Source organism: Schistocerca serialis, chromosome 6 (assembly GCF_023864345.2).
Source record: "Schistocerca serialis cubense isolate TAMUIC-IGC-003099 chromosome 6, iqSchSeri2.2, whole genome shotgun sequence".
NCBI lineage: Eukaryota > Metazoa > Arthropoda > Insecta > Orthoptera > Acrididae > Schistocerca > Schistocerca serialis.
In genome coordinates this window covers 772,957,432-772,971,618 of record NC_064643.1, presented here as the reverse complement: position 1 = coordinate 772,971,618, position 14,187 = coordinate 772,957,432, and positions in this window count along the sequence as shown.

Genomic DNA, 14,187 nt, shown 5'->3' with positions numbered 1-14,187 from the left:
TGCATCCCTCACTCCGACACATTGACGAATTCACACGGAAATTGCGTCGCTATCAAATACGAGTACTATGTGTTAGAAGACATTTCCTTCTAAATCGAGTAACGTTTCTATGGAAACGACAGGATTTTCTTTTGGGATACGACAATCTCATTTCCGATCCACTAATCCTTCTTTACTGCATCCCTCACTGCCACACATTGACGAATTCACACGGAAATTGCGTCGCTATGAAATATGAGTACTATGTGTTAGAAGACATTTTCTTCTAAATCGAGTAACGTTTCTATGGAAACGACAGGATTTTCTTTTGGGATACGACAATCTCATTTCCGATCCACTAATCCTTCTTTACTGCATCCCTCACTCCCACACATTGACGAATTCACACGGAAATTGCGTCGCTATGAAATACGAGTACTATGTGTTAGAAGACATTTCCTTCTAAATCGAGTAACGTTTCTATGGAAACGACAGGATTTTCCTTTGGGATACGACAATCACATTTCCGATCCACTAATCCTTCTTTACTGCATCCCTCACTCCCACACATTGACGAATTCACACGGAAATTGCGTCGCTATGAAATACGAGTACTATGTGTTCTAAGACAATTCCTTCTAAATCGTGTAACGTTTCTATGGAAACGACAGGATTTTCTTTTGGGATACGACAATCTCATTTCCGATCCACTAATCCTTCTTTACTGCATCCCTCACTCCCACACATTGACGAATTCACACGGAAATTCCGTCGCTATGAAATACGATTACTATGTGTTAGACGACATTTCCTTCTAAATCGAGTAACGTTTCTATGGAAACGACAGGATTTTCTTTTGGGATACGACAATCACATTTCCGATCCACTAATCCTTCTTTACTGCATCCCTCACTCCCACACATTGACGAATTGTCACGGAAATTGCGTCGCTATGAAATACGAATACTATGTGTTAGGAGACATTTCCTTCTAAATCGAGTAACGTTTCTATGGAAACGACAGGATTTTCTTTTGGGATACGACAATCTCATTTCCTAACCACTAATCCTTCTTTACTGCATCCCTCACTCCCACACATTGACGAATTCACACGGAAATTCCGTCGCTATGAAATACGAGTACTATGTGTTCTAAGACAATTCCTTCTAAATTGAGTAACGTTTCTATGGAAACGACAGGATTTTCTTTTGGGATACGACAATCTCATTTCCGATCCACTAATCCTTTTTTTCTGCATCCCTCACTCCCACACAATGACGAATTCACACGGAAATTGCGTCGCTATCAAATACGAGTACTATGTGTTAGAAGACATTTCCTTCTGAATCGAGTAACGTTTCTATGGAAACGACAGGATTTTCTTTTGGGATACGACAATCTCATTTCCGATCCACTAATCCTTCTTTACTGCATCCCTCACTCCCACGTATTGACGAATTCACACGGAAATTGCGTCGCTATGAAATACGAGTACTATGTGTTAGAAGACATTTCCTTCTAAATCGAGTAACGTTTCTATGAAAACTACCGGATTTTCTTTTTCGATACGACAATCTCATTTCCGATCCACTAATCCTTCTTTACTGCATCCCTCACTCCAACACATTGACGAATTCACACGGAAATTGCGTCGCTATGAAATACGAGTACTATGTGTTAGAAGACATTTCCTTCTAAATCGAGTAACGTTTCTATGGAAACGACAGGATTTTCTTTTTCGATACGACAATCTCATTTCCGATCCACTAATCCTTCTTTACTGCATCCCTCACTCCCACACATTGACTAATTCACACGGAAATTGCGTCGCTATAAAATACGAGTACTATGTGTTAGAAGACATTTCCTTCTAAATCGAGTAACGTTTCTATGGAAACTACAGGATTTACTTTTGGGATACGACAATCTTATTTCCGATCCACTAATCCTTCTTTACTGCATCCCTCACTCATACATATTGACGAATTCACACGGAAATTGCGTCGCTATGAAATACGAGTACTATGTGTTAGAAGACCTTTTCCTACTAAATCGAGTAACGTTTCTATGGAAACGACAGGATTTTCCTTTGGGATACGACAATCACATTTCCGATCCACTAATCCTTCTTTACTGCATCCCCCACTCCCACACATTGACGAATTCACACGGAAATTGCGTCGCTATGAAATACGAGTACTATGTGTTCTAAGACAATTCTTTCTAAATCGAGTAACGTTTCTATGGAACCGACAGGATTTTCTTTTGGGATACGACAATCTCATTTCCGATCCACTAATCCTTCTTTACTGCATCCCTCACTCCCACACATTGACGAATTCACACGGAAATTCCGTCGCTATGAAATACGAGTACTATGTGTTCTAAGACAATTCCTTCTAAATCGAGTAACGTTTCTATGGAAACGACAGGATTTTCTATTGGGATACGACAATCACATTTCCGATCCACTAATCCTTCTTTATTGCATCCCTCACTCCCACACATTGACGAATTCACACGGAAATTGCGTCGCTATGAAATACGAATACTATGTGTTAGGAGACATTTCCTTCTAAATCGAGTAACGTTTCTATGGAAACGACAGGATTTTACTTTGGGATACGACAATCTCATTTCCGATCCACTAATCCTTCTTTACTGCATCCCTCACTCCCACAAATTGACGAATTCACACGGAAATTGCGTCGCTATGAAATACGAGTACTATGTGTTAGAAGACATTTCCTTCTAAATCGAGTACGTTTCTATGGAAACGACAGGATTTTCTTTTTCGATACGACATTCTCATTTCCGATCCACTATTCCTTCTTTACTGCATCCCTCACTCCCACACATTGACGAATTCACACGGAAATTGCGTCGCTATGAAATACGAGTACTATGTGTTAGAGGACATTTCCTTCTAAATCGAGTAACGTTTCTATGGAAACGACAGGATTTTCCTTTGGGATACGACAATCACATTTCCGATCCACTAATCCTTCTTTACTGCATCCCCCACTCCCACACATTGACGAATTCACACGGAAATTGCGTCGCTATGAAATACGAGTACTATGTGTTCTAAGACAATTCTTTCTAAATCGAGTAACGTTTCTATGGAACCGACAGGATTTTCTTTTGGGATACGACAATCACATTTCCGATCCACTAATCCTTCTTTATTGCATCCCTCACTCCCACACATTGACGAATTCACACGGAAATTGCGTCGCTATGAAATACGAATACTATGTGTTAGGAGACATTTCCTTCTAAATCGAGTAACGTTTCTATGGAAACGACAGGATTTTACTTTGGGATACGACAATCTCATTTCCGATCCACTAATCCTTCTTTACTGCATCCCTCACTCCCACAAATTGACGAATTCACACGGAAATTGCGTCGCTATGAAATACGAGTACTATGTGTTAGAAGACATTTCCTTCTAAATCGAGTACGTTTCTATGGAAACGACAGGATTTTCTTTTTCGATACGACATTCTCATTTCCGATCCACTATTCCTTCTTTACTGCATCCCTCACTCCCACACATTGACGAATTCACACGGAAATTGCGTCGCTATGAAATACGAGTACTATGTGTTAGAAGACATTTCCTTCTAAATCGAGTAACGTTTCTATGGAAACGACAGGATTTTCTTTTGGGATACGAGAATCTAATTTCCGATCCACTAATCCTTCCTTACTGCATCCCTCACTCCCACACATTGACGAATTCACACGGAAATTGCTTCGCTATGAAATACGAGTACTATGTGTTAGAAGACATTTCCTTCTAAATCGAGTGACGTTTCTATGGAAACGAAAAGGATTTTCCTTTGGGATACGACAATCTCATTTCCGATCCACTAATCCTTCTTTACTGCATCCCTCACTCCGACACATTGACGAATTCACACGGAAATTGCGTCGCTATCAAATACGAGTACTATGTGTTAGAAGACATTTCCTTCTAAATCGAGTAACGTTTCTATGGAAACGACAGGATTTTCTTTTGGGATACGACAATCTCATTTCCGATCCACTAATCCTTATTTACTGCATCCCTCACTGCCACACATTGACGAATTCACACGGAAATTGCGTCGCTATGAAATACGAGTACTATGTGTTAGAAGACATTTTCTTCTAAATCGAGTAACGTTTCTATGGAAACGACAGGATTTTCTTTTGGGATACGACAATCTCATTTCCGATCCACTAATCCTTCTTTACTGCATCCCTCACACCCACACATTGACGAATTCACACGGAAATTGCGTCGCTATGAAATACGAGTACTATGTGTTAGAAGACATTTCCTTCTAAATCGAGTAACGTTTCTATGGAAACGACAGGATTTTCCTTTGGGATACGACAATCTCATTTCCGATCCACTAATCCTTCTTTAATGCATCCCTCACTCCCACACATTGACGAATTCACACGGAAATTGCGTCGCTATGAAATACGAGTACTATGTGTTCTAAGACAATTCCTTCTAAATCGTGTAACGTTTCTATGGAAACGACAGGATTTTCTTTTGGGATACGACAATCTCATTTCCGATCCACTAATCCTTCTTTACTGCATCCCTCACTCCCACACATTGACGAATTCACACGGAAATTCCGTCGCTATGAAATACGAGTACTATGTGTTAGACGACATTTCCTTCTAAATCGAGTAACGTTTCTATGGAAACGACAGGATTTTCTTTTGGGATACGACAATCACATTTCCGATCCACTAATCCATCTTTACTGCATCCCTCACTCCCACACATTGACGAATTGTCACGGAAATTGCGTCGCTATGAAATACGAATACTATGTGTTAGGAGACATTTCCTTCTAAATCGAGTAACGTTTCTATGGAAACGACAGGATTTTCTTTTGGGATACGACAATCTCATTTCCTAACCACTAATCCTTCTTTACTGCATGCCTCACTCCCACACATTGACGAATTCACACGGAAATTGCGTCGCTATGAAATACGAGTACTATGTGTTCTAAGACAATTCCTTCTAAATCGAGTAACGTTTCTATGGAAACGACAGGATTTCCTTTTGGGATACGACAATCTCATTTCCGATCCACTAATCCTTCTTTACTGCATCCCTCACTCCGACACATTGACGAATTCACACGGAAATTGCGTCGCTATCAAATACGAGTACTATGTGTTAGAAGACATTTCCTTCTGAATCGAGTAACGTTTCTATGGAAACGACACGATTTTCTTTTGGGATACGACAATCTCATTTCCGATCCACTAATCCTTCTTTACTGCATCCCTCACTCCCACGCATTGACGAATTCACACGGAAATTGCGTCGCTATGAAATACGAGTACTATGTGTTAGAAGACATTTCCTTCTAAATCGAGTAACGTTTCTATGAAAACGAGCGGATTTTCTTTTTCGATACGACAATCTCATTTCCGATCCACTAATCCTTCTTTAGTGCATCCCTCACTCCCACACATTGACGAATTCACACGGAAATTGCGTCGCTATGAAATACGAGTACTATGTGTTAGAAGACATTTCCTTCTAAATCGAGTAACGTTTCTATGGAAACGACAGGATTTTCTTTTTCGATACGACAATCTCATTTCCGATCCACTAATCCTTCTTTACTGCATCCCTCACTCCCACACATTGACTAATTCACACGGAAATTGCGTCGCTATAAAATACGAGTACTATGTGTTAGAAGACATTTCCTTCTAAATCGAGTAACGTTTCTATGGAAACTACAGGATTTACTTTTGGGATACGACAATCTTATTTCCGATCCACTAATCCTTCTTTACTGCATCCCTCACTCCCACATATTGACGAATTCACACGGAAATTGCGTCGCTATGAAATACGAGTACTATGTGTTAGAAGACCTTTCCTACTAAATCGAGTAACGTTTCTATGGAAACGACAGGATTTTCCTTTGGGATACGACAAACACATTTCCGATCCACTAATCCTTCTTTACTGCATCCCTCACTCCCACACATTGACGAATTCACACGGAAATTGCGTCGCTATGAAATACGAGTACTATGTGTTCTAAGACAATTCTTTCTAAATCGAGTAACGTTTCTATGGAACCGACAGGATTTTCTTTTGGAATACGACAATCTCATTTCCGATCCACTAATCCTTCTTTACTGCATCCCTCACTCCCACACATTGACGAATTCACACGGAAATTCCGTCGCTATGAAATACGAGTACTATGTGTTAGAAGACATTTCCTTCTAAATCGAGTGACGTTTCTATGGAAACGACAGGATTTTCCTTTGGGATACGCTAATCTCATTTCCGATCCACTAATCCTTCTTTACTGCATCCCTCACTCCGACACATTGACGAATTCACACGGAAATTGCGTCGCTATCAAATACGAGTACTATGTGTTAGAAGACATTTCCTTCTAGATCGAGTAACGTTTCTATGGAAACGACAGGATTTTCTTTTGGGATACGACTATCTCATTTCCGATCCACTAATCCTTCTTTACTGCATCCCTCACACCCACACATTGACGAATTCACACGGAAATTGCGTCGCTATGAAATACGAGTACTATGTGTTAGAAGACATTTCCTTCAAAATCGAGTAACGTTTCTATGGAAACGACAGGATTTTCCTTTGGGATACGACAATCACATTTCCGATCCACTAATCCTTCATTACTGCATCCCTCACTCCCACACATTGACGAATTCACACGGAAATTGCGTCGCTATGAAATACGAGTACTATGTGTTCTAAGACAATTCCTTCTAAATCGTGTAACGTTTCTATGGAAACGACAGGATTTTCTTTTGGGATACGACAATCTCATTTCCGATCCACTAATCCTTCTTTACTGCATCCCTCACTCCCACACATTGACGAATTCACACGGAAATTGCGTCGCTATGAAATACGAGTACTATGTGTTAGACGACATTTCCTTCTAAATCGAGTAACGTTTCTATGGAAACGACAGGATTTTCTTTTGGGATACGACAATCACATTTCCGATCCACTAATCCTTCTTTACTGCATCCCTCACTCCCACACATTGACGAATTGTCACGGAAATTGCGTCGCTATGAAATACGAATACTATGTGTTAGGAGACATTTCCTTCTAAATCGAGTAACGTTTCTATGGAAACGACAGGATTTTCTTTTGGGATACGACAATCTCATTTCCTAACCACTAATCCTTCTTTACTGCATGCCTCACTCCCACACATTGACGAATTCACACGGAAATTGCGTCGCTATGAAATACGAGTACTATGTGTTCTAAGAAAATTCCTTCTAAATCGAGTAACGTTTCTATGGAAACGACAGGATTTTCTTTTGGGATACGACAATCTCATTTCCGATCCACTAATCCTTCTTTACTGCATCCCTCACTCCCACACATTGACGAATTCACACGGAAATTGCGTCGCTATCAAATACGAGTACTATGTGTTAGAAGACATTTCCTTCTGAATCGAGTAACGTTTCTATGGAAACGACACGATTTTCTTTTGGGTTACGACAATCTCATTTCCGATCCACTAATCCTTCTTTACTGCATCCCTCACTCCCACGCATTGACGAATTCACACGGAAATTGCGTCGCTATGAAATACGAGTACTATGTGTTAGAAGACATTTCCTTCTAAATCGAGTAACGTTTCTATGAAAACGACCGGATTTTCTTTTTCGATACGACAATCTCATTTCCGATCCACTAATCCTTCTTTAGTGCATCCCTCACTCCCACACATTGACGAATTCACACGGAAATTGCGTCGCTATGAAATACGAGTACTATGTGTTAGAAGACATTTCCTTCTAAATCGAGTAACGTTTCTATGGAAACGACAGGATTTTCTTTTTCGATACGACAATCTCATTTCCGATCCACTAATCCTTCTTTACTGCATCATTCACTCCCACACATTGACTAATTCACACGGAAATTGCGTCGCTATAAAATACGAGTACTATGTGTTAGAAGACATTTCCTTCTAAATCGAGTAACGTTTCTATGGAAACTACAGGATTTACTTTTGGGATACGACAATCTTATTTCCGATCCACTAATCCTTCTTTACTGCATCCCTCACTCCCACGTTTTGACGAATTCACACGGAAATTGCGTCGCTATGAAATACGAGTACTATGTGTTAGAAGACCTTTCCTACTAAATCGAGTAACGTTTCTATGGAAACGACAGGATTTTCCTTTGGGATACGACAATCACATTTCCGATCCACTAATCCTTCTTTACTGCATCCCTCACTCCCACACATTGACGAATTCACACGGAAATTGCGTCGCTATGAAATACGAGTACTATGTGTTCTAAGACAATTCTTTCTAAATCGAGTAACGTTTCTATGGAACCGACAGGATTTTCTTTTGGAATACGACAATCTCATTTCCGATCCACTAATCCTTCTTTACTGCATCCCTCACTCCCACACATTGACGAATTCACACGGAAATTCCGTCGCTATGAAATACGAGTACTATGTGTTAGAAGACATTTCCTTCTAAATCGAGTAACGTTTCTATGGAAACGACAGAATTTTCTAATGGGATACGACAATCACATTTCCGATCCACTAATCCTTCTTTATTGCATCCCTCACTCCCACACATTGACGAATTCACACGGAAATTGCGTCGCTATGAAATACGAATACTATGTGTTAGGAGACATTTCCTTCTAAATCGAGTAACGTTTCTATGGAAACGACAGGATTTTCTTTTGGGATACGACAATCTCATTTCCTAACCACTAATCCTTCTTTACTGCATCCCTCACTCCCACATATTGACGAATTCACACGGAAATTGCGTCGCTATGAAATACGAGTACTATCTGTTCTTAGACATTTCCTTCTAAATCGAGTAACGTTTCTATGGAAACGACAGGATTTTCTTTTGGGATACGACAATCACATTTCCGATCCACTAATCCTTCTTTACTGCATCCCTCACTCCCAAACATTGACGAATTCACACGGAAATTCCGTCGCTATGAAATACTATGTGTTCTAAGACATTTCCTTCTAAATCGAGTAACGTTTCTATGGAAACGACAGGATTTTATTTTTGGATACGACAATCTCATTTCCGATCCACTAATCCTTCTTTACTGCATCCCTCACTCCCAAACATTGACGAATTCACACGGAAATTGCGTCGCTATGAAATACTATGTGTTAGAAGACATTTCCTTCTAAATCGAGTAACGTTTCTATGGAAACGACTGGATTTTCTTTTGGGATACGACAATCACATTTCCGATCCACTAATCCTTCTTTACTGCATCCCTCACTCCCACACATTGACGAATTCACACGGAAATTGCGACGCTATGAAATACGAGTACTATGTGTTCTAAGACATTTCCTTCTAAATCGAGTAACGTTTCCATGGAAACGACAGGATTTTCCTTTGGGATACGACAATCACATTTCCGATCCACTAATCCTTCTTTACTGCATCCCTCCCTCCCAAACATTGACGAATTCACACGGAAATTCCGTCGCTATGAAATACTATGTGTTCTAAGACATTTCCTTCTAAATCGAGTAACGTTTCTATGGAAACGACAGGATTTTATTTTGGGACACGACAATCTCATTTCCGATCCACTAATCCTTCTTTACTGCATCCCTCACTCCCACACATTGACGAATTCACACGGAAATTCCGTCGCTATGAAATACGAGTACTATGTGTTAGAAGACATTTCCTTCTAAGTCGAGTTACGTTTCTATGGAAACGACAGGATTTTCTTTTGGGATACGACAATCACATTTCCGATCCACTAATCCTTCTTTACTGCATCCCTCACTCCCACACATTGACGAATTGTCACGGAAATTGCGTCGCTATGAAATACGAATACTATGTGTTAGGAGACATTTCCTTCTAAATCGAGTAACGTTTCTATGGAAACGACAGGATTTTCTTTTGGGATACGACAATCTCATTTCCTAACCACTAATCCTTCTTTACTTCATCCCTCACTCCCACACATTGACGAATTCACACGGAAATTGCGTCGCTATGAAATACGAGTACTATGTGTTCTAAGACAATTCCTTCTAAATCGAGTAACGTCTCTATGGAAACGACAGGATTTTCTTTTGGGATACGACAATCTCATTTCCGATCCACTAATCCTTCTTTACAGCATCCCTCACTCCCACACATTGACGAATTCACACGGAAATTGCGTCGCTATCAAATACGAGTACTATGTGTTAAAAGACATTTCCTTCTGAATCGAGTAACGTTTCTATGGAAACGACAGGATGTTCTTTTGGGATACGACAATCTCATTTCCGATCCACTAATCCTTCTTTACTGCATCCCTCACTCCCACACATTGACGAATTCACACGGAAATTGCGTCGCTATGAAATACGAGTACTATGTGTTAGAAGACATTTCCTTCTAAATCGAGTAACGTTTCTATGGAAACGACAGGATTTTCTTTTGGGATACGACAATCTCATTTCCGATCCACTAATCCTTCTTTACTGCATCCCTCACACCCACACATTGACGAATTCACACGGAAATTGCGTCGCTATGAAATACGAGTACTATGTGTTAGAAGACATTTCCTTCAAAATCGAGTAACGTTTCTATGGAAACGACAGGATTTTCCTTTGGGATACGACAATCACATTTCCGATCCACTAATCCTTCATTACTGCATCCCTCACTCCCACACATTGACGAATTCACACGGAAATTGCGTCGCTATGAAATACGAGTACTATGTGTTCTAAGACAATTCCTTCTAAATCGTGTAACGTTTCTATGGAAACGACAGGATTTTCTTTTGGGATACGACAATCTCATTTCCGATCCACTAATCCTTCTTTACTGCATCCCTCACTCCCACACATTGACGAATTCACACGGAAATTCCGTCGCTATGAAATACGAGTACTATGTGTTAGACGACATTTCCTTCTAAATCGAGTAACGTTTCTATGGAAACGACAGGATTTTCTTTTGGGATACGACAATCACATTTCCGATCCACTAATCCTTCTTTACTGCATCCCTCACTCACACACATTGACGAATTGTCACGGAAATTGCGTCGCTATGAAATACGAATACTATGTGTTAGGAGACATTTCCTTCTAAATCGAGTAACGTTTCTATGGAAACGACAGGATTTTCTTTTGGGATACGACAATCTCATTTCCTAACCACTAATCCTTCTTTACTGCATGCCTCACTCCCACACATTGACGAATTCACACGGAAATTGCGTCGCTATGAAATACGAGTACTATGTGTTCTAAGAAAATTCCTTCTAAATCGAGTAACGTTTCTATGGAAACGACAGGATTTTCTTTTTCGATACGACAATCTCATTTCCGATCCACTAATCCTTCTTTACTGCATCATTCACTCCCACACATTGACTAATTCACACGGAAATTGCGTCGCTATAAAATACGAGTACTATGTGTTAGAAGACATTTCCTTCTAAATCGAGTAACGTTTCTATGGAAACTACAGGATTTACTTTTGGGATACGACAATCTTATTTCCGATCCACTAATCCTTCTTTACTGCATCCCTCACTCCCACGTTTTGACGAATTCACACGGAAATTGCGTCGCTATGAAATACGAGTACTATGTGTTAGAAGACCTTTCCTACTAAATCGAGTAACGTTTCTATGGAAACGACAGGATTTTCCTTTGGGATACGACAATCACATTTCCGATCCACTAATCCTTCTTTACTGCATCCCTCACTCCCACACATTGACGAATTCACACGGAAATTGCGTCGCTATGAAATACGAGTACTATGTGTTCTAAGACAATTCTTTCTAAATCGAGTAACGTTTCTATGGAACCGACAGGATTTTCTTTTGGAATACGACAATCTCATTTCCGATCCACTAATCCTTCTTTACTGCATCCCTCACTCCCACACATTGACGAATTCACACGGAAATTCCGTCGCTATGAAATACGAGTACTATGTGTTAGAAGACATTTCCTTCTAAATCGAGTAACGTTTCTATGGAAACGACAGAATTTTCTATTGGGATACGACAATCACATTTCCGATCCACTAATCCTTCTTTATTGCATCCCTCACTCCCACACATTGACGAATTCACACGGAAATTGCGTCGCTATGAAATACGAATACTATGTGTTAGGAGACATTTCCTTCTAAATCGAGTAACGTTTCTATGGAAACGACAGGATTTTCTTTTGGGATACGACAATCTCATTTCCTAACCACTAATCCTTCTTTACTGCATCCCTCACTCCCACATATTGACGAATTCACACGGAAATTGCGTCGCTATGAAATACGAGTACTATCTGTTCTTAGACATTTCCTTCTAAATCGAGTAACGTTTCTATGGAAACGACAGGATTTTCTTTTGGGATACGACAATCACATTTCCGATCCACTAATCCTTCTTTACTGCATCCCTCACTCCCAAACATTGACGAATTCACACGGAAATTCCGTCGCTATGAAATACTATGTGTTCTAAGACATTTCCTTCTAAATCGAGTAACGTTTCTATGGAAACGACAGGATTTTATTTTTGGATACGACAATCTCATTTCCGATCCACTAATCCTTCTTTACTGCATCCCTCACTCCCAAACATTGACGAATTCACACGGAAATTGCGTCGCTATGAAATACTATGTGTTAGAAGACATTTCCTTCTAAATCGAGTAACGTTTCTATGGAAACGACTGGATTTTCTTTTGGGATACGACAATCACATTTCCGATCCACTAATCCTTCTTTACTGCATCCCTCACTCCCACACATTGACGAATTCACACGGAAATTGCGACGCTATGAAATACGAGTACTATGTGTTCTAAGACATTTCCTTCTAAATCGAGTAACGTTTCCATGGAAACGACAGGATTTTCCTTTGGGATACGACAATCACATTTCCGATCCACTAATCCTTCTTTACTGCATCCCTCCCTCCCAAACATTGACGAATTCACACGGAAATTCCGTCGCTATGAAATACTATGTGTTCTAAGACATTTCCTTCTAAATCGAGTAACGTTTCTATGGAAACGACAGGATTTTATTTTGGGACACGACAATCTCATTTCCGATCCACTAATCCTTCTTTACTGCATCCCTCACTCCCACACATTGACGAATTCACACGGAAATTCCGTCGCTATGAAATACGAGTACTATGTGTTAGAAGACATTTCCTTCTAAGTCGAGTTACGTTTCTATGGAAACGACAGGATTTTCTTTTGGGATACGACAATCACATTTCCGATCCACTAATCCTTCTTTACTGCATCCCTCACTCCCAAACATTGACGAATTCACACGGAAATTCCGTCGCTATGAAATACTATGTGTTCTAAGACATTTCCTTCTAAATCGAGTAACGTTTCTATGGAAACGACAGGATTTTATTTTTGGATACGACAATCTCATTTACGATCCACTAATCCTTCTTTACTGCATCCCTTACTCCCAAACATTGACGAATTCACACGGAAATTGCGTCGCTATGAAATACTATGTGCTAGAAGACATTTACTTCTAAATCGAGTAACGTTTCTATGGAAACGACTGGATTTTCTTTTGGGATACGACAATCACATTTCCGATCCACTAATCCTTCTTTACTGCATCCCTCCCTCCCAAACATTGACGAATTCAAACGGAAATTCCGTCGCTATGAAATACTATGTGTTCTAAGACATTTCCTTCTAAATCGAGTAACGTTTCTATGGAAACGACAGGATTTTATTTTGGGATACGACAATCTCATTTCCGATCCACTAATCCTTCTTTACTGCATCCCTCACTCCCACACATTGACGAATTCACACGGAAATTCCGTCGCTATGAAATACGAGTACTATGTGTTAGAAGACATTTCCTTCTAAGTCGAGTAACGTTTCTATGGAAACGACAGAATTTTCTTTTGGGATACGACAATCACATTTCCGATCCACTAATCCTTCTGTACTGCATCCCTCACTCCAACACATTGACGAATTGTCACGGAAATTGCGTCGCTATGAAATACGAATACTATGTGTTAGGAGACATTTACTTCTAAATCGAGTAACGTTTCTATGGAAACGACAGGATTTTCTTTTGGGATACGACAATCTCATTTCCTAACCA